The sequence below is a fragment of the Dermochelys coriacea genome, chromosome 1 (assembly GCF_009764565.3).
Source record: "Dermochelys coriacea isolate rDerCor1 chromosome 1, rDerCor1.pri.v4, whole genome shotgun sequence".
In the NCBI taxonomy this organism is placed as follows: domain Eukaryota; kingdom Metazoa; phylum Chordata; order Testudines; family Dermochelyidae; genus Dermochelys; species Dermochelys coriacea.
In genome coordinates this window covers 305,226,552-305,251,775 of record NC_050068.2, presented here as the reverse complement: position 1 = coordinate 305,251,775, position 25,224 = coordinate 305,226,552, and the positions used below count along the sequence as shown (strand labels likewise).

The 25,224-nt window shown below is 40.0% G+C and overlaps 1 long non-coding RNA gene across 4 annotated transcripts in view; it reads right to left on the bottom strand.

Annotated features, from left to right (window-relative positions):
• Window positions 1–20,585: 20,585 nt before the first annotated feature.
• Window positions 20,586–25,224, bottom strand: part of LOC119841030 — a 28,028-nt gene continuing 23,389 nt past the window's right edge. For all 4 annotated transcript variants that reach the window (XR_006275245.1, XR_006275236.1, XR_006275238.1 and 1 more), the window contains one exon: window positions 20,586–21,329. This is a non-coding gene — a long non-coding RNA (uncharacterized LOC119841030). The remainder of the gene's footprint in view (window positions 21,330–25,224) is intronic.

Genomic DNA, 25,224 nt, shown 5'->3' with positions numbered 1-25,224 from the left:
TTAAGTGTCTTGAAATGAATTTAAAAGAAAAAGTGTTTTTCCCCTACCATTATTTTTCCACTTCTTTAGTATATGGATCCAAGGGAAGCCAATATGCTTAACAATTTCCAATCTGTGCAGTTGTTCCATAACTGCAAGGTTAAAACCTTAGCAGGCTAGATTTTTAACTCACTCCTGACTATTTTCTAAACATTGATCAAACACATATTTCAGGACCTTAAAGCGTTAACTTATTTCTTACTTCATACACTTTAACCTTGATAAACAATTTAGCTTTAATATAGTGCAAACAGAAACTGCAGTTAGATTGTCTCTAGTATAGTACTCACATGCACAGGCAGCTGGGGAAGGCCACCCCTTATGTGCTTCATGCAAGGGCCATGGATTTAACCATGAACTCTGGATCCAGCTTCTGTGCCACTTCCTAGAGTGTTATCTATTTGTCTCCGATTTGGTAATGCTTGATTAAAGAAACAGTGGTATATGGAATGCCTAGATCATCCCCAATCACAGCAGACGTGGATTTGGAGTGGCCTATGTTCCATTTTGGGATTAAAGAATAGATAAACACAATATGTTGGGTGAACAGTCAACATGGCTTTTGTAAAAGGAAATCATTCTAGTAGAATTCTTTGAGGGGGGTCAACAAATGTGGACAGGTGTGATTCAGCGGATATATTGTACTTGGACTTTCAGAAAGCCTTTGATAAGGTTCCACACCAAAGGCTCTTAAGCAATCTAAGCAGTTGTTGGATAAGATGGAAGTTCCACTCATGGACTAGTAACCAGTTAAAAGATAAGAAACAAAGGGTGGGAACTAAATGGTCAGTTTTCACAGTGGAGAGAGATAAATAGCTGGATCCCCAAAAGATCTATACTGGGACCAGTGCTGTTTAACATATTCATAAATGATCTGGAAAAGGGGGTGAACAGCGAGGACAGCCAAATTTGCAGAGGATACAAAATTACTCAAGATAGTTGAGTCCAAAGCTGAACATGAAGAGTTATAAAGGGATCTGGTGAAACTGGATGACTGAGCAAGAAAATGGCAGATGAAATTCAGTGTTGATAAGTGATGCACACTGGAAATAATAATCTCAACTACACATAAAAAATGATGGGATCTACATTAGCTGAAGAACGAGATCTTGAAGTCATCATGGATAGTTCTCTGAAAACATGCTTACTGTGCAGCGGCAATCAAAAAAGTGAATCGTTTCAGAACCATTAGGAAAAGGCTAGATAATAAAATGGAAAATATAATTATGCCACTATATAAATCCATGGTTTTCCCATACCTTGAATATTGCAGGTAGTTCTGGTCACCTCGTGTCAAAAAATATATATTAGAATTGGAAAAGGTGCAGAGAAGAGCAACAAAAATGATTAGGAATATGGAAGAGCTTCCATACAGGGAGAGATTAAAAAGACTGGGACTAATCATCTTAGAAAAGAAATGACTAAGTGGGAGATGATAGTGGTCTATAAAATCATGAATGTATGGAGAAAGTGAGTAGGGAAGTGTTATTTATCCCTTCACATAACATAAGCACTAGAGGATAAAATTAAATAGACAGCAGGTTTAAAACAAACAAAATAAAAGCACATTTGCACACAAAAGCATAGTAAACCTGTGGAACTCTTTGCCAGGAGATGTTGTGAAGGACAAAACTATAACTGGGTTCGAAAAAGAATTAGATAAGTTCATGGAAGATAGGTCCATCAATGGTTCTGGGTGTCTCCCCATGCTCTGAGTGTCTCCAAATCTCCAATTGCCCGAAGTGGGAACAACAGGGGATGGATCACTCAAAATTGCGCCATTCTGTTCTGTTCATCCCCCCACATCTGGCACTGGCCTCTGTCAGAAGACAGGATGCTGGCTACACAGACCAAAGACCTGACCCAGTATGGCCATTCTTATGTTCTTACCAATGAATTGGAGGCAGGCGGTGATAGTGCCTTAGTCCCTTGCAGAGCCATTAGTCATTATCTTTGAAAACTCATGACAATCGGGGGAAGTCCCGGATGACTGGAAAAAGGCTAATGTAGTGCCCATCTTTAAAAAAGGGAAGAAGGAGGATCCTGGGAATTACAGGCCAGTCAGCATCACCTCAGTCCCTGGAAAAATCATGGAGCAGGTCCTCAAGGAATCAATTCTGAAGCACTTAGAGGAGAGGAAAGTAATCAGGAACAGTCAGCATGGATTCACCAAGGGCAAGTCATGCCTGACTAATCTAATTGCCTTCTATGATGAGATAACTAGCTCTGTGGATGAGGGGAAAGCAGTGGACGTGTTGTTCCTTGACTTTAGCAAAGCTTTTGACACGGTCTCCCACAGTATTCTTGCCAGCAAGTTAAAGTAGTATGGGCTGGATGAATGGACTATAAGATGGATAGAAGGTTGGCTAGATTGTCAGGCTCAACGGGTAGTGATCAATGGCTCCATATCTAGTTGGCAGCCGGTAACAAGTGGAGTGCCCCAAGGGTCAGTCCTTGGGCTGGTTTTGTTCAATATCTTCATTAATAAACTGGAGGATGGCGTGGATTGCACCCTCAGCAAGTTTGCAGATGACACTAAATTGGGAGGAGAGGTAGATACGCTGGAGGGTAGGGATAGGATACAGAGGGACCTAGACAAATTAGAGGATTGGGCCAAAAGAAATCTGATGAGGTTCAACAAAGACAAGTGCAGAGTCCTGCACTTAGGACAGAAGAATCCCATGCACTGCTACAGACTAGGGACTGAATGGCTAGGCAGCAGTTCTGCAGAAAAGGACCTAGGGGTTACAGTGGACGAGAAGCTGGATATGAGTCAACAGTGTGCCCTTGTTACCAAGAAGGCCAATGGCATTTGGGGATGTATAAGTAGGGGCATTGCCAGTAGATCGAGGGACATGATTGCCAGTAGATCGAGGGACCATATTCGACATTGGTGAGGCCTTATCTGGAGTACTGTGTCCAGTTTTGGGCCCCACACTACAAGAAGGATGTGGAAAAATTGGAAAACATCCAGCGGAGGGTAACAAAAATTATTAGGGGACTGGAACACATGACTTATGAAAAGAGGCTGAGGGAACTGGAATTGTTTAGTATGCGGAAGAGAAGAACGAGGGGGGATTTGATAACTCTTTTCAATTACCTGAAAGGGGGTTCCAAAGAGGATGGGTCTAGACTGTTCTCAGTGGTATCAGATGACAGAACAAGGAGTAATGGTCTCAAGTTGCAGTGGGGGAGGTTTAGGTTGGATATTAGGAAAAACTTTTTTACTAGGAGGGTGGTGAAACACTGGAATGCATTACCTAGGGAATCTCCTTCCTTAGAAGTTTTAAGGTCAGGCTTGACAAAGCCCTGGCTGGGATGATTTAGTTGGGGTTGGTCCTGCTTTGAGCAGGGGGTTGGACTAGATGACCTCCTGAGGTCCCTTCTAACCCTGATATTCCATGATTCTATGATTCTATGGTGAGCCCAAAGTGCATCATTAAGGAAGGTAAAAGAAGCACATAGTGCCAGACATAAAAGCCAGATGTAAAATGCATAAGATGAGGAATGCTGATCTTAAACAATACAATGTAGAAAAACTGTGGATAAGCCAACCTAGGTATGAATAAGGTTATAAAATATCTCAGCTTATTCAAAAAAATAGCAAACCAATCAACTTGTATTTGCCTACTCATCACAGTGTCATTGGATCTATCATGAGTTTAATATCTCATTCTTAACTTGTGTTCTAGATGTATAGTAGACATTTCATTGTTCATTTAAAGCTATTGCTTAGATTTAGTCAGAAAATTGAGATATAGCAGATGTAGGGGAAACTTTTTTTTTTTTTGGTGGTTTGACCTTAATGGAAAGAGAGCTGTGTAACAATTAACAATCAAGAGTTACTCAGGGAAAAAAATGGTAAAACATGGCAAAAGAAAAACTATATTCAAATGTAATCCTAAAACAGATTGACATGCTACTCCAAAAGCACTAAAAAACCTACTGTGGAAGCAAGGAAAAGACCAACCAGGATAGCAAATACTACAGTAAGATAACTAGATTGTAATACTTGATATTAGAGTTTAGCATCTGTGAAGTTCACTTCAGAAGTGACCTTTATAGTTGGCTTCCCTGTCAGAGGAAGCCAAATGAGACATTTTATTATCAAGGAAAAAAATCAAAGAGTCTATTCTATTATCGTTTTTGCATTGTATAACAACATCCTTCTTGAATTGTGGGCACCAGAACTGGAAACACAGTATTCCGGTAGTGGTCACACCAGTGCCAAATATAGCGATAAAATAACCTCTTTACTATACTCAAAATTCCCCTGTGTATGAGTCCCAGGATTGCATTAGCTCTTTTGGCCACACGATCACACTGGGAGCTTATACATATATAAGCATGTAAAAAAAGGAGAAACCTTTGGAGGAAAGTAACTCTAGGGATATCATCCTGAGGCTTCTTCCCTAGCAATTCTAGGAGTCCTAGGGTTAATCTGGGCATGGAGGAAGGGGAAAATGCCAGGAAGAGATTTATGGATTCAGGTGGAAACTTTATGAGACTCTTTAGCTTTGAAAGATCCAGCTTTTGATCCAAAAGCTGATGAAATTCAGAAATTTTTGTGGCACTTCACTTTTAAAAATGTATTATTTTGTATGTATTATTACTAGGTGCACCCACAGAATATCTTTAGATATGTTTACCATGATAACAATAGCACACAAAGTGTTTAACCCACACAATAGGACTTCCCATAAAGTAAATCCTCCAATGTCTATCAAACAACGCCTGAAGAAAATCCTAGACAAAGAGATATGCAGCATGCCCTGATGACCACACTGGCTCTGCTAAACCCAGAGGAGTGGGAATCAAAATCCAGAGCTCCGACAAATTCTTTAATACAAATTCTGTAACCAGGTCCCAGATTAATTTAGAAGCTGTCTGCTCAAGTATTCCAGCTAATCTCAATTGTCAAGATAAGACCAATAAATAAATAAAGCAACCATCTTTACGACACATAGGCACAAACCTGAGAGGGCTTTGAGTTGTCTTTGTCTACAGTCAAAACAAGGATTCAAAGTTGCAAACTCCGGCTAGCTGAAACCAGAGAATTTCACAGAGATCTAACTATGAGAACTCATGTTATCTTACATAATTAAGCAAAGGACTTCTTGGATGACAAACAAGGATGATTTATTTATTCAAATGTGTACACTACAGCTGGTCAGAAGGAAGTTCTGACATTTCAAAATTTATTTTTGTTCTGAATCAGAACAAAGTAGCTGAAATTTCAAAATTTTCCATGAACCAAAAATTCCACAAAACATTTTGATTCACAGCTATTAATAAACATTGATTTGGAACAATTGGATCAATTCATTTTGACCTTTTTCCATCAAAAATATTATGTAGAGAAACATGTTCCTGTGAAACATTTCAATTTTGACAAAACTGCATTTTCCAGCTAGCTCTAATGTATACCTACTGCACTATAAGAACCTGGACATAACATCTTTATAAGAAAGGAAAGAAGGCAAATGTATGTAAAATCACCTTTGTGAAAGCAGCATGGACAATTTACCACTCCAGGCCCAAAACCTCCTTGCTGGTTGGCTTCAGTATGATAATAGGTATTAATAAAAAAAAGGATTTTTAAAAATATAACAACCCCAAGCTCATGTTGTCTCAACAGCAAACTTCAACACTAACTTGATATATTCATAGGAGTTAATTTCTCCTATTCTAACCAAACACTTAATTGCTTATTATATTTGTCTACATTAACCTGTGATGCCAAGTCTTACCGAACAATCAGAACCTTCAGGTAAAGTCTACTCTATCGTAGTGCCCTACTGGCATTTCTCATCCTACACCACTTGAGCATATAAACAGAATGTCCTGTCAGGAGTCACCATAGTGACATGTAAAACTGTACCTTGAATGTTCTGGATTTATTCACACAGATTCATAAAGTGTTCTCTGGGCTGTGACAAACAACTAAGACTCTGAGGAAGTTTGACTTGATTATGTGCAAGACCTAAAACAAAGAAACAAAACAACAGCAGAAACAAAACCACCACCAGAGAAAAAGAAATAAGAAAAATTTGGGATGCGGGGCATCTCTGAACATCCCCCAAAGGGATCTGGTTCAACTTACATAGGTTCAAGGAATGGATGAAGCTCTCGGATGGTTCTTATGACCAATGCAGACACATCAATTGAACAACTAATGGAAATACATAATACTACAAAAGGAGAATAAAAGTTTCATCTATTCTCATCCATCCCAAACAATACAAGGATGAAACATACCAGACAGTCAAAGGTAAAATTGCCCTCCTCCCTCAGTGCGAGCACTATTTCTTGGACCTTGCACCAAGGGCTCATCTGTACTTATATCTTCTGTCCCATACTGCCAGTAAACAAGTGAAGGCAGAAATGCACATTGTTTCACTACACCAACCTCTAGGAGAAGAAGCTGAGCAAAAAATGATCTGTGCTGAAACAGTAAGTGTGAACATGTGCTTAATTTAAGTAACAATGTAAATGTGAGTAGATTATCACATTCTTTAGGTTCTACTCTCTGTAATTTATTACAGGTAAAAGCAGCATACCAATTAAAGCGAAAGGACAGGGTCTGTTTACAATATATTTTTCATGTGATGCATAATACTGATCTTTTCACTAGTAAGATAATTCCTTACATGGCAGTCAAAAATGGAATCCCTCTCACTGACTTTATTTGCAATTTATTCCTTTGTATGTCTACAAAAATGCTGCTTCCATTCTGTACCTTAATGTCCAAAGAATGAAATACTATGAAGCACATGTACCAGCAAAGTTATGTTGAACCACCACAGAATATTAGGGAACAGTGCATGCATAAATCAAAAGGATTGGAACAGTGCATTAGAAACAAACTAATAAATATGATGGAATATCATTTTCTTTCCTCCTTGTCTTTGTTATTCCTTATAGGATCTCTTCCCCCAAAGACCTTTAAAGGTAGGTTTCCCTTTCTACTGTTGACATTGAGGGAGAAACACATTTTACTAAGAACCTGCTCACTACTCCGAAGAAAATCATTGGTATTTAATATGGCTAACCCTAATTTGTTATTTGGGAAAATGGAGCTAAAAGTGAACATACTGAATTTCTGGACATACCATGTTTTATCTGCACTCAACTTGGTAGTGTTTGACTTTTCCAACATAAAAAGAATGTTCACAACAGGTTGGCTGCTGGACATAAAAGCTGGACATTTCAACACTGTAATAGCATGAAGGGAATTAAGACAGCTGCATGGAAAACACAATTTGCTGTTTCATCAGCTGAAAAGGAGACTGCAGCCAGCTGGGAATACCACTTTAAGAACATAAAAATAACCATACTGAGGCAAGAGCAGTGGTCCATCTAGGCCAGATATCTGTCTTCTGACAGTGGCCAGTACCAGATGCTTAAGAGAGAATGAACAAAACAGGGCAATTATTGAATAATCCATTCCCTGCTGTTCATCCTGGCTTCTGGCGGTCAGAGGCTTAGGGCCATCCATAGCATGGGGTTGCATTCCTAACTATCTTGGATAATAGCCATTGACGGACCTATCCTCCATGAACTTATCTAATTCTTTTTTGAACCCAGTTATACTTTTGGCTCTCACAACATCGCCTGGCAATGATTCCTGCAGGTTGGCTGTACATTGGGTGAAGAAGTACTTCCTTGTATTTGTTTTAAACCTGCTGCCTATTAATTTAATTGTGTGAGCCCTCATTCTTGTGTTATATGAATAGGGTAAATAACACTTCCTTGTTCACATCTATCATATCTCCCCTTCTTTTTGCCACCCTGAACAATCCCAGTCTTTTTAATCTCTCCTCATATGGAAGCTGTGCCATACCTCTTATCATTTCTCTTGCCCTTCTCTGTACCTTTTCCAATTCTAATGGATCTTTTTTTTGAGATAGGGCAACCAGAACTGCACATGGTATTCAAGGTGTGAGCATACCATGGATTTATATAGTGGCATTATGATTTGTATAATAGCATTTCCTTTTCTTAGGCTCCTCAAGCGAGAGCATTCAGTGTTGAACAATATGGTACACAATGAGATGTGCACAGTAAAGTTCATGATGTGTTATATGAAATACGGAATCTACAAGCGAAGGACAGGCAGCAAACAACAGCATCGGTTATCACAATAACTTGCCTGCTAACTCAAAGACTGCCAAAGCAAAGAGCAACATTTCTACATTTAAAAAGTGTTATGGTCATGTGTATCCTCTTTCAACATCTCTCAGCGGATCCAAGGTGGTCAAGGAGGCTGAAATGTGAACAGTATTGCATTGAAACATGTTAAATCCTTTTCCAGAGTGGTTTGGCACACTTTTTGTGCCAAGATAGATGTCCAAGTGGATTTTTTGCCACTAATTATTTGAAGAGGACAAAACAGAAAGGAGAAAAAGACCAACATCAAAGGATGATGACCATGCTCCAATGCTCTCAGTATCCTCCATGAAAATTTAAATTTGCTACTAATGTCTAATACAGACTCCATTCAGCCAGGCCTTCACAAAATGGGGAAAGAAAGCCCTTCTCCTTTCAACGCAAACAAGCTCCTCTATTCTGTGTCTAATGGAAGCCTATTTTTAAAAGACAACAAAGAACAGTGAATATCAATGTGAGGCTTTTGCCACAACAACAAGGAAACTGAACACTGTGGTCACCATTATATAGATACTGTAATTCAGTTGCCCATCAATCATTATATAATCAGAAAGCAGTCACAGCACCAATGGGAGCTTTGTAAATGAATGATGGTCCCCATTACACTAGTCTCTGGGCACGTCACAAGTCTTAAAGAACTTATCCTCACTTACCCCTGAGAGGTAGGGAAGTCTTTTATGGATGGGGAGCTCAAGCAAAGAGAGATTAAGTGACTTAACCAAGATCACACAAGAAATCTACAGAACAAAAAGCTGGACCCAAAAAGCTCATAAGCCCAGGCCTGTAATATAACCACAGAAATCCTTTCCTGATTTATTGTCCTATTTCTGATGGAGCTGAGAAAGTGGTTATTGAAGCTGTGAACAATTATGCAAACATAAAGGATCAAACACTCCTAAAGGTAAATATGTAGACTTTTTTGTCCAGATGACACTGCTGCTTCTGCAACAAATAATGACGCTGCTTCTGATACTGACACTGTTTTGAGTGGGGTATAATGTCAGTTCTGGATGACAGGCTACATTGCAATGAAAATTCTAATCATGAATCCCATGGTACTATATCAGCATTTAACAACCCTGACTTTCATGCTTAGGAGATGACTGACTTTTAAAAAGCCAAGCAAAGAATCAGTGAAATTATTGACAAATGCGTGTAATTTTTTTTTCACAGAACAAAGACTAATTATTATTAACTAGTGATTGCAATAAGAAATGGAAAGGAAATCATAATACTTGGGAGTAGGCTTATCTCCTCTTGATTTTTTTTTTAAATTCTTTGTCTTTACTTTTCTGGTGTAGAATTTTGTTTTGTTGTTAAAGGCAATTATCTACATTGGGCAGGTTTTCCTGAGCTAGCACAGCTCTTGCTGTAAGAAATAATAATCATATATAGTGGTTTTAGAGTAGCAGCCGTGTTAGTCTGTATTCGCAAAAAGAAAAGGAGTACTTGTGGCACCTTAGAGACTAACAAATTTATTTGAGCATAAGCTTTCGTGAGCTACAGCTATTCAATGCATCCGATGAAGTGAGCTGTAGCTCACGAAAGCTTATGCTCAAATAAATTTGTTAGTCTCTAAGGTGCCACAAGTACTCCTTTTCTTTTTGCATATATAGTGGCTCCCATTTAAAAGTTATAATTGGAAATAGCATTATTTTCCTATTCTTAAACCCCCATCCCTAAAACATTCTTCTATTATTAATAATTATTTACACTGCAGTAGTGCATAGAGAACCCAATCAAAGACCCTACTTTGTTAGACACTGTACACAGACAGCATAAAGAGACAGTCCTCACCCCAAGGAGTTTACAGTCCATATATCCTTTCAAAGATAATCCACAGAATAAAGCAATTTAATTTACGCATTTAGTATGCTTTAAGAGAGTTTTGACTACCTAGTATATTTTGTGTTTTGTTTATTTTTGTAACACCTATTAAACTTCAAAGACTAACTCACATTTTGAATAAAAGAAATCTTTGTTAAAGGTTTACCATTCTCACACCTTAATTGAGATCTTAAAATATCACAATAAACATCCCCGAGACCTCCCAGTGGTCCTCCAACAACAATACCAAAATTATATTCTTGATCGTTCTAAATTAAAAAATAAGCAGAATAATCTTGTAAAAAATAAACCATTCAGGCTCTTTTTATATATCAGAAAGAAGCAAAAGAGGAAACAAACATATATATTTACAAATCCTTTTCAGTTCACCTTTAAACAAAAGGTCATTAGGTAAGAATCTACATGTTGGAAAGCAGTTGAACTTCTTAGGGAGCCCATCTCATCTATATTATTCATGTATGTTTGCTGATTATAAATCACAATGGGCTGAAATGTTTCAAGTCTTTCACTTCAAAAGGCTTTTAGATAGCTGTGTCTTTTGTTTACTGACCATGTTAAAAACAGCACACTTTTTCCTTATTCTATAATAATATGCTGTCTGACGAGTTCAGAGAGATCTCTAATAATGTCTCAGTCCAACTATGGGTCTCATTAGGGCAGAAGGAACTGTCATGCAACTGTGAATGTGCAGTAAGTGTAGAGGTACAGTAAATGGGAAAAAATATGAAAAGCATTCTACCTTCAGATACTGACACCAAGCTATTTATTCTTCGTACATTGAATGAACTAAAAATTGAGGGTAGAAAATTAGGACTTTACTGCATGGCCTTCTAAATTGAAACAAAGAAAGATTTTAAGTGTACCTCTTACTGAAGAAAATAGGAAATATTATAAAGAACAAGATTCACAATTATCTTTTCTTATATCCCATCTATTTTTAAGCACAGCTTCACATTGATTTCAGAAGGAGTCCAGCTTAAAAATCAATGATATAATATGACTCTTAGGTAATTGTTTAGAGACTATCCATATTATTCAAAATAATGTAATTTAGAGCCAGATCTGTCACCTTTCCTTCTGTTGTGTAGCGGCGCCTTGCTCTAGGAGTGGTGCCATCAAACCAAGTAAGAATGGTAGCATGTGACCTAAATATTTTACATTTCTTTGCCTTTTATAGTGTCACTCCTTGGTTTCCATATAGCCTTGTGTACGTCATGACTGTGTTATAAATTGTGCCTTGGTTTTGAGGGAAATAGTTGTATGTTATTGTGAAATGGAGACTTTTTTCTGGAGATTATAATGCCAAAGGAAGGTTTTATGGGGTATATTTTCAGTTAGACTTAGGCCTGGCCTCCCTGTTGGTTGTAATTTTTTGTCTGTAGTGAGGTGAAAGGCATGTCATATACTTGACCTTTGTACTGACACTAGTGGCATGGCACTGCCTAGAGGATATGACAAAGGTAAAAAGAAAGTGAGTGAGTGATATGCCTTTCACTTCATTAACATACATGCAACAATGCTATAACCCTTACACATTTTTGAGTAAAAGACCTCCATTCTGTTTGGTTTACTCAAACTGGTATCAAATTCATCCCTACTGCAAGTAGGCACTATTCCACTGAAGTTAACAAAGAGACATCCACTTACACCAGCAATGAGCTTGACCTGTGGTGCTTAAAATAAATTAAAAACAATGTTTCCAATCCCATTTTTGCTGATTTAGAAATCGGAAATTTTTCAATGGTGCTGTCAGATAGTGCCATGTACATACCCCTGTGCTTATTTATGCTCCGACATGTTTCCTCGCCTTTAAAATTTGAGCAGGGTTTCTACAGAAACATGAGTACAATTTCTTCTCTTCACATCATTATTCTTTGGACTACAGGGTGGGGCAAATCTCCAGGGCAAAGGGGTAGGTCAAGGCAGCTGGACTCTTTCAAGGTAGAAAAGCTCAGATGGTCATCCTGATCATGCCACATATATGGGATGTTAGGTTTGCATGGGGTTACATTTCATGAAATGTAGGAGGAACATTATATCTGGTGGCATGCAGGCAAAATATTTTTGATCAAACTGAAATGGGATGGGCCCAAATTCTCATAATGTTTGTATAAGCACCTATACATAAGAAAATAGATGTATGGGTGGCTATGCAGTACATAAATCAATTAATTTCTCTAATTGCTCCACATTTGAGGAAGCTATTGTACCCATTCCACCACCAGGGTGGACTGTCTTATGCATTTGCATGCACCTATCACTGTAGGATCTACTGTCTTTTTATGTTCCTATCAGTAGGAATCAGGACACAAGGATTTCTTAGAGTAAAAAAGCTCCTCTTTTTCCAGATTACATACCCTTTTGGGAACTAATTGGGGCCAACCCAGATATGTTGATTAGCACAAATCCCTGTTTGGAACATATATGATTCCAGAAAAATAACATATCCATACTGCTGCAATTAAATCCTTATTTATGCCACTTTTCTAAGTAGCTAGAGAGGAGAATAGCTGCAAACGTCTGAAAGTAATTTTAATTATATTGCAACAAAATTTCCAGAAAAATGTAAGAAAGTAAGTGATGTAAACTACTGAATACACATTTTGCAGTTTACACAAGGCATTGGATGGTAACAAAGCATGATCAAAAAATACACCAGCAATACAGGACAGCTGAGAGAATTGGTTATAAGACCTGGAGCTTTCACCTCTAGGTTTTTGGGTTGATTCCAAATCTGGATAGAAGTGGCCTGACTTTGATGGCATTAGTGCAATGAGTTGATCTCAGTACCATGCCTAGTAGAAACCAATCTACATCACAAAAAACACCATTCTATTTGACACTCTTCCAGGTAGTTTCAGCAACACAGTCAAGGAGGGAGAGCAAGCTTCTCAACATTGGAGATGGTCCTTTAAGGTTCAGATTTGGGTACGCTGCCAGAGCAGGATTGGGCAACTTGAAAAGATGCAGCTGTTCCTGCTGTACAACTTAAACAGAGAATTTCCAGTTCTAGGACTTTCCATCCACAGCTTTCATAGTCACCAAATCGAATTTGTATATACCTATACACACAGAGAGCATGGATCATGGGGTGAGTAAGAAACATATATGTGTACTTTTATAGAAAGAATATATCAGTACAGTGCTAGATGACCCAGAGTTACAGCTTCTTGCAACATTTCCATCACAAATGAAAATAAGTAAATCTACAATAATGGTATGTAACTATCTCTCAATTGCCTCCAGCCTGGGCAGGGTCTAGGACTGGTTTTAGCAGCACTCGTATTTTTGTCTTCTTTTCTCTAAATTCTTCATTAGTCTGGTGGTGTCACTACAGTATACTTACTATCCTGGAAGACCCTTCTAAACAAACAGTCATAAAACTAAAGTAATACCCTTCCGCATCCAGGAGTCAATAACCAGATATAAGAATGGGGACAAGCATACACCTCTGACCCCAAAGAGGGTTTTAAAGCAAGGATAGAAAAACACACAGGGTTACAGCATGCCCTTCATACATTATGCTACAATATACTTCATCTTCTCCTCCAAACCCAGATTGGTATGCCAAATATTTAGGCCTAAGAGTTCTCACTGAAAACTCACAGCCTGATTTTCAAAAGGGTTGAATACCAAATCGCCAGTTAATGAACAGGTGGTCATTAGTTTAAATGCGTGGATACAGCTAGTATTAATTCTTCTACAGCTCATTCAGGAAGAATCTGGTATTCCACATATTCAATGGTTAGCAAGTCCCAGGAGTACTTATTGGAAGGTTGTCCCATGACTGTGACTAAATAGCCCACACAATGGAAAGGGCTAACAAGTAAAACATAGTAGAGTCAAGAGAGATTTACAGATGATAAATTAATGACCTGCTTCTCCTAGGGAAGGTCCAGTGAGGCACCAACATTCCACACAAAGATGGACTACAAGCTGTCAGGAACAGTTTCCCCAATAATTTCACGGCAAACCTGGTGGCTGAACTTTGTGACTTTGTCCTCACCCATAACTATTTCACATTTGGGGACAATGTATACCTTCAAACCAGCGGCACTGCGATGGGTACCCGCATGGCCCTACAGTATGCCAACATTTTTATGGCTGACTTAGAACAACGCTTCCTCAGCTCTCGTCCCCTAATGCCCCTACTCTACTTGCGCTACATTGATGACATCATCATCTGGACCCATGGAAAAGAAGCCTTTGAGGAATTCCACCATGATTTCAACAATTTCCATCTCACCATCAACCTCAGCCTGGACCAGTCCACACAAGAGATCCACTTCCTGGACACCTCAGTGCTAATAAGCAATGGTCACATAAACACCACCCTATACCGGAAACCTACTGACCGCTATTCTACATGCCTCCAGCTTTCATCCAGATCACACCACATGATCCATTGTCTACTGCCTAGCTCTACGATACAACCGCATTTGCTCCAATCCCTCAGACAGAGACAAACACCTACAAGATCTCTATCAAGCATTCTTACAACTACAGTACCCATCTGCTGAAGTGAAGAAACAGATTGACAGAGCCAGAAGAGTACCCAGAAGTCACCTACTACAGGACAGGCCCAACAAAGAAAATAACAGAACGCCACTAGCCATAACCTTCAGCCCCCATCTAAAACCTCTCCAACGCATCATCAAGGATCTACAACCTATCCTGAAGGACGACCCATCACTCTCACAGATCTTGGGAGACAGGCCAGTCCTTGCTTACAGGCAGCCCCCCAACCTGAAGCAAATACTCACCAGCAACCACACACCACACAATAGAACCACTAATCTATCCTTGCAACAAAGCCCGTTGCCAACTGTGTCCACATATCTATTCAGGGGACACCATCATAGGGCCTAATCACATCAGCCACACTATCAGAGGCTCGTTCACCTGCGCATCTACCAATGTGATATATGCCATCATGTGCCAGCAATACCCCTCTGCCATGTATATTGGTCAAACTGGACAGTTTCTACGTAAAAGAATAAATGGACACAAATCAGACTTCAAGAATTATAACATTCAAAAACCAGTTGGAGAACACTTAAATCTCTCTGGTCACTCGATTACAGTCCTAAAAGTGGCAATACTTCAACAAAAAAACTTCAAAAACAGACTCCAACTAGAGACTGCTGAATTGGAATTAATTTGCAAACTGGATACAATTAACTTAGGCTTGACTAGAGACTGGGAGTGAATGGGTCATTACACAAAGTAAAACTGTTTCCCCATATTTATTCCCCCCCCCCCACACACACACACTGTTCCTCAGACATTCTTGTCAACTGCTGGAAATGGCCCACCTTGATTATCACTACAAAAGTTCCCACCTCCACCCCTTCTCTCCTGCTGATAATTGCTCACCTTAAGTGATCACTCTGGTTAGTGTGTATGGTAATACCCATTGTTTCATGTTCTCTGTGTATATAAATCTCCTCACTGTATTTTCCACTGCATGCATCCGATGAAGTGAGCTGTAGCTCACGAAAGCTTATGCTCTAATAAATTTGTTAGTCTCTAAGGTGCCACAAGTCCTCCTTTTCTTTTTGCGAATACAGATTAACATGGCTGCTACTCTGAAAAAAGGAATCAAATCGTTACTGTTAATGGGACAGATATTTTTCCATAGAAAACACCATTGAGGCACATTTGGTTATTAATACAATTGGCTATGTTATTAGCACAGTTTGCAGAAGTAAAAGGATTTATTGATCATTTCATTTGTATTTCCTACTTGTGTGATTAAATATGTACATATGCCAACAATTAAAACACAGCAGGAGCTTGAATGAAAATGTACTGGTGGGGTGGGGGGTTTTACAGGCTCAGTTTAATGGGAAAAATTCAAGATCCAATGAAAACCCTACAAATGTCTGCATTCACACATAGAAACTAAGACATTGTCATGCGTGCTTCCTAGAACTACAAAAGATTTTTAGCTAAAAAAGATTATTTGGAGAATATTCTCTCCTTACTGCATATGAATGGGAATTGCAGATGCTCGCTGAGTAAAGAATATACCCCCAATAGCAAGAGAATTTCTATTTAACCCAGTTTTCAAGTTTCCTAATATTTTGTCAATCATTTATAGGTTTTAGCTTAGGGATAAATTTGAAGCTGGTATTTCCCTGGTGAAACCTGCAACAATAGAGAAATATATACTGAAGGGAAAGAGAAACTGTGATATACAGCAAACCTAATAGAAATCTACATTTCATGTTGCACTTAATAATTACTTTTTACAGATCCCTTTGACTGAGAAAGCTTTTGTGTCTCAAAGTTTTATTGCTCAGCTATCTTGCTGAAAAGCTCTAGACTTTTTCTTGATTCATATTCTAAAATATACATGTGGTCTGTTGTCTGACTTAAGACAGTAGTTTTAATTTCAAATGGCATTAGCCTGTCTGTCTATGCTTTATGTAAAATTTTAACAGCTGAAAATTATTTTTAGGGCAACCTGTATAAATAACTATAGTTAAAGTTCACAGGAAATAGCTAATTTGTCCATGTAAAAACAGAAACCTCATGCTTTGTTGTATAGCTATGGCAACTTCTACAGATGACTTATCCAGTGCTTTTATATGACTCAGACTTATTAGTACTCACCTAATTATCTCTCCCAGCCTGCATTACAGTATCTCCACTTGTCTAAAACTATTTCAGAACTCTTTTCTTCAGTCTTAATGTCCATAGAAAGCTGTATATTAAAAAAAACAACAACAAAAAACCTGTAAAGTTTTGTGATAAGTGTGAGTACTTCCTATAAGTTCAGAATTTTATTATGGTGCACCAGCCATGCTAGGTTCTGGTCTATTACATGATGACAAGATCTATTTTATAGTCAAAGTAATAAAATGAGTACAGTATGTGACAAGGAGCTAAGGACACCCACATAGTTTGTTTACAAGTGGATCAATTCTTCAGCATATATTAAGTCTTTCCAGATTTAGCCCCAGTGGTTGGCTGTTTGCCAGGGCTTGGATTCTGTTCTATTGTGCAGTGTGCTGAGTATTCCCAGGTGCTGCTATATTTTTACGCCTAGTCCTTATTTACAGTTTGTCTTAGGGTTGCTTTGAAGTGTGAATAATCAAGTTGCAGCATGCTGCAAAGTTCTTTCCACATAATGCAATTGTTTCCTGCCTTGAGTTAAGCCATCGTTAAATGAGAAAAATTTCCAGGATGAGTACTAATAAATGTAAAGAAGAGACAATCTACTTATCGTATAAAAATGTTACTTCAACATATCAGAAACTATTTAGAAATAAGTATCATGCAAAATTAATAATTTAAAATAATTCACTCCCTCTTCATAAGACTATCTGACAACAGTTACTAATTCACCATTGCTTTCAACTCCCCCTTATAACAACCCTCATTATTATAACACTTGACAAGCTTGGCTGTCAAAGATACTCCTATAAAGCGGGACCATTGGAGACAATTACAAAACATCAAATAGTGCATTAGAGGTCTTCAATGCAAATCATGTTCCAATCCTGCAATATCGAGTAGACAATGCAAAAGGGGAAACATCATGACCCTGTAGGTCATTCAATCAGCTCTTTAACTTTACAGCCAATTTTGAAAAAGCCAAAGCAACAACATCAAAAAAATAATACGTTCCAGTATTACTTTCATTTTGCAGAGCAGGCACACAGGAAAGAATACCTAATAATGGGAAGGGGGAGACATCAGTCACATTACACTGTAGTTTTTACAAACATCACTCATATGTGACTCTCGGCAGCTGTCTGTTGTAAGCAACTGTTCAGCAGCTGGTAGAACGCCACATGGTACGCTAGCAGAAGCTGAGCATTCAGTGAGGCAGGCAGCATGCTGTAGAACAACAACAAAAATTAGGATGAAGCTCTTTGGAGTGTTGTGTTTTTGAAAACAGTGTGATTACTTTGAAGAAAATTAACTAACTAGAAGTTATTCAACCTCACATGCTATACATACATATATATAAATACACACATACACACACATATATAAATACATGTAAATACATATATATATATATATATATATATATATATATAAACACCTGTTGTGACAGAGTCGGGCCAAATGGCTACAGGAGAGGGATCCTATTGGGATCCGGGAAGTGCTGCTAAAGAATCCCCCCCCAGCCTAAGAGGGGGATCCACAGGACCTGGACACCAAATAAATACGGGAGACAACTAATGAAATAACAGGGACAGGAGTGTGGTCAAAGGGTCAAACGAAGGGAACCGGATGGGGACACCAAGCAGAGAACCCCAGGCAGCGCCCACTGCTCCTCAAAGGTGTCAAGGGAGTCAGTGGATGCTGCTCAGAGGAACTCTGCCCAGATACGTGAATGGACAGAAGATCGAAAATAGGCTCCACAGTCACAGGAGACTCCATCGGCCAACCTCCTCACTCAGGTTTTATAGATGGCCATTTTGCTAGGGCCAGGAGGAGGTTGACCAGGAGTTCCCGTGACTATCCCGGGCCACGGATAGGGAGTGCATAAATAAGAAGGTGAAGGGAAAAGTGCAACCAAAAACGTAATAAAATATACGTGAGGAGCTGGAATAGGGGCTGCAGCCTGGCACACTCCAAATATATGTGTGCCAGGGTTTTCCTCATGCCGCAAAAGGAGCAGGTGTTTGGGGTAGGGTGAACCATGCCAAGTACATGCCCGTGCTCACGGCTCCATGAAGGAGCTGCCAACTGATATCCCCGGCGGGCCTCGGGACCAAGGTGGAATATAGGCCGGCCCACCAGGGCTCCTCATCCTCCAGAGGTGGCAGGAGGTCATGCCATTTTGTATCAGGGCGGGACGCGAGGGTGAGGACATGAAGGGTATGGAGCACAAGCATGTATAGATGTTTCCTTGGCGCAGTCTGGAAACATACCGGCTGCAGCTCATGCAGCCGGCTCACGGTGAAGGGGTGGGGAGGCGGTTGAGTCCACGGGGCAGGGGCTGTGCCCTCATGCAGGACCCAGTCCAGGTAAACCCGAGCAGCAGGCGGCAAAGTGGCCCTCACCTCCTGAAGTACACACCGGGGAGTACGAGGTCTGGAGAGCCCCATGCACTGAGCAAGCATCAGGGGATCCAGCCAGTCTCCCTGGTCATAGTCCAGGAGGTCTCCGACTCTTGTGTATCACAGGAGAGTGATAGAAGGCAGATATATTAGCCCCAGGTTAAGTAGGTCCCTTTTTCCCTGGGTAAGGTAACAGGGAAGGTTCCAGAACAATCAGTAACTTTCTGGAATCAATTAAGACAGGCAGGCTAATCAGGGCACCTGGGTTTAAAAAGGAGCTCACTTCAGTTTGTGGTGTGCATGTGAGGAGCTGGGAGCAAGAGGTGCAAGAAACTGAGAGTGAGAAGGCTACTACTGGAAGACTGAGAAGTACAAGCATTATCAGACATCAGGAGGAAGGTCCTGTGGTGAGAATAAAGAAGGTGTTGGGAGGAGGCCATGGGGAAGTAGCCCAGGGAGTTGTAGCTGTCATGCAGCTGTTACAGGAGCCACTGTAGACAGCTGCAATCCACAGGGCCCTGGGCTGGAACCAAGAGTAGAGGGCGGGCTCAGGTTCTCCCCATCCCTCCATTCCCCCAACTCCCTACTTGATACCAGAGGGGTTGACCTGGACTGAGGGTTCCACAGAGGGAAAGTTCTCTGGCCTGTTCCCTGATCCACTAGGTGGATCAGCAGAGACTGCGGGAATTATTCTTCTTCCTTTCCCCATGCTGGCCAGTGATGAGGCTAACTGAGTGAACGGCAGATTTGAGCCACAAAAATGGCCAAACTGAGGGTTGCCGTGAACCTCTGAGGTGAGAAAATCCGCCAGTAAACAAAGGATCCACCAAGGCAGAGAAGGAACTTTGTCACAATATACATAATCAATTATATATATAAAAATAAATGGTTTAATAATCATATTACTATCTTATTGTTTACAGTCTATAGGCTTGTGTCTTACTGTAAATATATCCTGGGAGAAAGGGTGTTCTAGTGATTTGAGGAATGGACAGGGAGCCAGGAACACATGGATTCTAAATCCATCTCAGACGTACTCTGTGGTCTTAGGTAAGCCAGTGAGTGGTTTTGCCTCAAATTCATCATTTGTAATATAAAGATAATATATCCAGGACTGTTGTAAGGATTAATTAGATAGTATGTGCACAATGTTTTCAATATGCAAAGTGCAAAATATATATCAGGCTATATGTATAGTAGTTATAATTCTGTTGAAATATCAGAAAGATACTGAAAGAAATTGCATTGTGTTACAGACTCACATTGTCTGGGATTAATGTGATAGTGGTTATGAGGAAGTGGGTTATGGGCCTGAGCCAAAGCCCATTCAAATTATTGGAAATCTTTCCATGAATTTGAATGGACTTCGGATCAGGCCTTACATGAGCCTATTTAAACTTTTAGCTGATGGCACAGCAAACAGTGATGGTGATAACATGCAGCCCAAACATTACCTACTATCCTCAATATGTGACCCTGATAGTGAGATTAATACAGAGACAAATGTCAGAGAAGATACATATTCCATTTTACTATCAGCCTACCACATACATAACAGATAAATATCCTCCCCTTCACGCTGGACCTAGAGCTGGAGCTAGTGCATCCTTGAAGCCAGCAACCACTTAAAACAGCTTTTGCCAAATCAATTTTTTTTACAGCTTTGTATGCAGACCATTTTTAATAGCATGGGAAGAGTTAGGGATTGTGTTTTAGAGTATACAAGTGATTTCCAAAAGACATTTGAAATGTAAAAATTCTAGAGTCTGCCTACATCCTTTCTCCCCCTCCTCACAACATACATGCACATGCACACATTCACCATCTACTTTCACTGACATTTCTTCTTTACTGTGAAAAAGCTCAGGTTCTCTTGAGAGATTTTGCAAAGTAGTATTCCTCTTTTTAACGGAAGCTCCTTACTTATATCTCCACAAATGATCTGCAGAAGCCTGTACTGAATCAGAAGGTATAATTTCCGATCTTAAGGTACAGGAGCAATGTTAATAAGGGCCTCTTGTGAAGATTTTTACAGTCCTTGGAGCTCTATCTCATTCTTTCTGATGGCTTCCACTTGTCGGGATTTCAAGGACAACATTAGAACATTTGTTTGGCATTGGACGGTGGAAGCAGGGGAACAGAATGTCCAGTAGTCCAACAGAATCTGTTCAATAGAAATCTTGGTTCCTTGGGGAGAGAAAATGCCCCCAACTCTAAGAGCTGGTGCCTTTTTATCAAATCCTAAGATATCTGTAGGAGACACAAGCATTTTATAATTAGAGAATGTTCAAAGCAAATACTGAAACATGGCACTATGACATTAGATCATATAAAGTTCATGAGGATTCCACAGAGCTAATATGATATGTTAGAACTGATTCAAACAAGAACAATCAGCTGGGTCCCCTTGAAATCTTAATACTTGAACACCGGAAAGAAATTGGTCTAGAACTCATTCTTTTCCTTGCTGAATTCTATAAACTGTATCCTCTGTACATGCATAATACAGTAAAAGTTTTGTTATTCATAATGTTGAGGGAATTGGGAGTGCCGGTAAGTAAAAAAATTCCGGTTTACTAAGAGGGAGGGAGTTTGGGTGTGGGAGGACGCTCAAAGCTGAAGGTTGGGGCATGGGAGGGGGTGTGAGGCACGGGCTCTGGGAGGAGTTTGGGTGCAGGAGGGGGTGCGGGGTGCCGGATCTGGGCGGGGCTCACCTCAGGTGGCTCCCCGCAAGTGGCGACATGTCCCTGATGCTCCTAGGAGGAGGCGCAGCGATGCAGCTCTCTGTGCTGCCCCCACCCGGCCCTGAGCAATAGCTCCACAGCTCCCATGGTCCCATTGGACAAGCATAAAGAAGACTTAATGCAAGCATGTTTTAATTGCAAAATGAAGGCGATATGATTAGACTCATAGGCCATCGTCAATAAAATCGAACTACATGGTTGCCACGTGTTCAGCGTTTCTATTATAAACTCCTTTCTCCCCCTCCCCCACAGAATACAAACAAGTTTTTTAAAGTCCTACTTGATCATAGTCTGGCATCACTTTTTTTAAATTAAATGTGTAGAAAAATCCTCTTAGCTATTTTAAACTAATAGCATAGAAAGAAGGGGGATTGGGGGAATTACAAGTACATGGTTTAGCATTTTTTTATTTTCCTTTTCTTCAGCTGGTGTGATTCTGCAAGGGAAGCACTGTCTAGTGGGTTGAGTTTAGGACTGGGAGCCAGGAATTCTTGAGTTTTAATCCTCTCTCTTACACTGACTCATTGTGTGATCTTTCTCAAGTCACTAATCTCTCTGCCTCAGTTTTGCAATCTGCAGTGGTGTGATAATAGTTACTATTGGAGGTACTCAGATATCATGGATATCCACAGTGTGGTCTGAGAACCCACGGCTGTTAGCTACAGGCCCCTTGCTGCACTGTGACTTTGCAGAAGAGAGTCATAGCGTGCACATCTTAAATTAATACCGCCTCAGGCTACATTAATTCTCCACAGACTTTTCTCATGACTCAGCTGCATTTGCTGCAGGGAGCGTAGTGCTTAGTGTGATCCTGCTCCAACCCCTGGGCCAGCCCACATATTTTGCAGAGGGAAAAGATGATTAAACAGGGCACAAGGGAGAGCCCCACTTAGCTACCATCCCCCTCTACATGGATCCGCCATGACTTTCTATTTGATTTTATCCTCTCCCCACCACTAAATGGAAGGAAGTCTAGGCACCACTGTTTTTATTAAAGACAAAGAAATATTTTTACATAGCAGACTTCTATGTGCTTCAAAAGTTCTACTATTGTTTCTTAGGAAAACATGCGTTCTAGGTAGTCAGAGACACGTGCCAGCTTCACATTTTCCCCAGGGCTGCTCAATCCCTGCTCAGCCCCAGGCCCCACCCCAACTGCACCCCTTCCCCCGCCCCCAAACACAGCCCCGCCTCTTCCCACCCCCATTATGCCTCTGCTTTGTCTCTTTCTGCCCCTCCCCCAAGCGCCCCATCCCCGATCTTTCCCCTCGCCTGAGCGCTCTTCCTGCATGCTGCAGAACAGCTATTCCATGGCATGTAGGAGGCGCTGGGAGGGAAGGGAAGGAGTTGATTTGTAGGGGCCACAGGTGGGCAAGAGTGGGGGGGAGAGGAGGGGAGCTTGGCTGCCGGTGGGTGCTAAGCATCTGCTAATTTTTTTTCCGTGACACCAAGGTGATGGGTGCAGTATAAGAACCAGAATGCCTCTATAATTTATATCATTAAATTTACCCAAAGATCTAGCCACACAATAGCATCTTCTGAACCACTGCAGGGAGAAATGCACATTGTAGAAGTCATTCTGAATACGTATTTTTAAAATTCCCCAAATGTGATGTATTTATGCGTCAGCCCAAAAGGACTTAAAAAGAGCTGTTGGCCCAAAGTCTTCAAACAGAGATACTAGTGTAGACCCTTGAACTCACATGGAGTCTCTTCATGGGGTCCACAGTAACAGAATGGGAGTTTACATGACTTCCAGAACACATGCATTTGTAATACTGGGGTACTTTTTTTCAGTTCTTACATTTGAAAGAGTCTCCACTCATCACTTCTTGTCTGTCTGCCCTCTGAAGAATCTCCCACTGTTGACATGAGAGTCTTTTCTTCTGCAGTTCCTGTCATCTGGAACTGCCTTCCAGTACCTTCCACTTTATCAATTCTCCATCTCATTCCCAAGTTCATCTGAAAACAGTGTTTTTTCCTCCCCTGCCTTCTATTATGTTCTCTCCTTGCGCACGCTATCTAACAACTCTATTAGAATTACTCTGTAAAGCTTTGGGAATATAAACGCTGCAAAAGTGCAATGTTTTAGAAAAACCTAACACACAATGAAAGGAAAGAAAAGACATGTTAAATAAAGGCCTATCACAAAACTGAAAGTGAAATGGCCTGGTATGGCCTGGAATGTTGCCACAGAAAATATGCTACAAAAGTGGTCATTTCTCTACAGGAGACTGAAAGACCATGAGCCTAAAAATCCTCAGAGATTATCTTTCAGTTTGTGTAGACAATAAAAAAGTGCTATCTCTGAATTTTATTGCCAGTTGGCCCAGTTCTACTTGTGTAACTATTTGCAACACTTTGTATTAACATACACATTCCTTCTTTTCAAATCAGTCATGCATACAACATTAACTGTAATTTTGAACTCCAAGGTGTATGAAATTAACTTCATAATCTATAATCTCTAGCTGCCACTCAATGTTGCATGAGTTTGACCATATCTGGGTTGTTGTCCAGGACTGACATGCTAATGAGTTATATTCAGATTAAAGAAAAGGAGTACTTGTGGCACCTTAGAGACTAACAAATTTATTAGAGCATAAGCTTTCGTGAGCTACAGCTCACTGCATCCGATGAAGTGAGCTGTAGCTCACGAAAGCTTATGCTCTAATAAATTTGTTAGTCTCTAAGGTGCCACATGTACTCCTTTTCTTTTTGCGAATACAGACTAACACGGCTGCTACTCTGAAACCTGTCATTATATTCAGATTAGTTTTCTAAAATATCAGGTTGTTTTCCATTTTTTAAAATAATTATTAAAATTGCCTTAACTATTAAATCCTGCTCTTCATTTAGTTCTGCCACAGTACAGCATCCTGCATTGCTGAAAGCTGTGTTCAGTGCTATTACATGTAGGTATATGTACTAAAACGTTTCATGAAAATGGGGGAAATGGCTGCCAATTCCTAAAAGAAATCCCCCACATGACTTTACACTAGCAAACCCACCTCTCCACCCCCACAAAAAAAGCACAACCAACTTCTAGTCCATCAAATTCAGAATCTTAATGTGTCGCTGTATAGCTAACTGGTGGGCTCCCTCAATTATGAGAGCAGCTCAGTGGGGATGTTGACAAAACTTTAAAATACTATATTCCTCAAAGCAATGCTGAATAGGTGGAATCACTTTGGAAAATTGGTTGAGTATATTCTACTACGTAAGGCCCCAAATTCAGCTCCTGTTCTTAAAATTAAGCATCAAGGCCCTACATCAAGGCCCTAAAATCCTCATTTTAGGCAGAAGTGAAAAATATATACTACCATGTAGTATTGTGTAATTAATCACTATTTGAGAAAGTTTAAACCAAATGAGAAGGTCAGAGTTGCAAACAGAAAAGG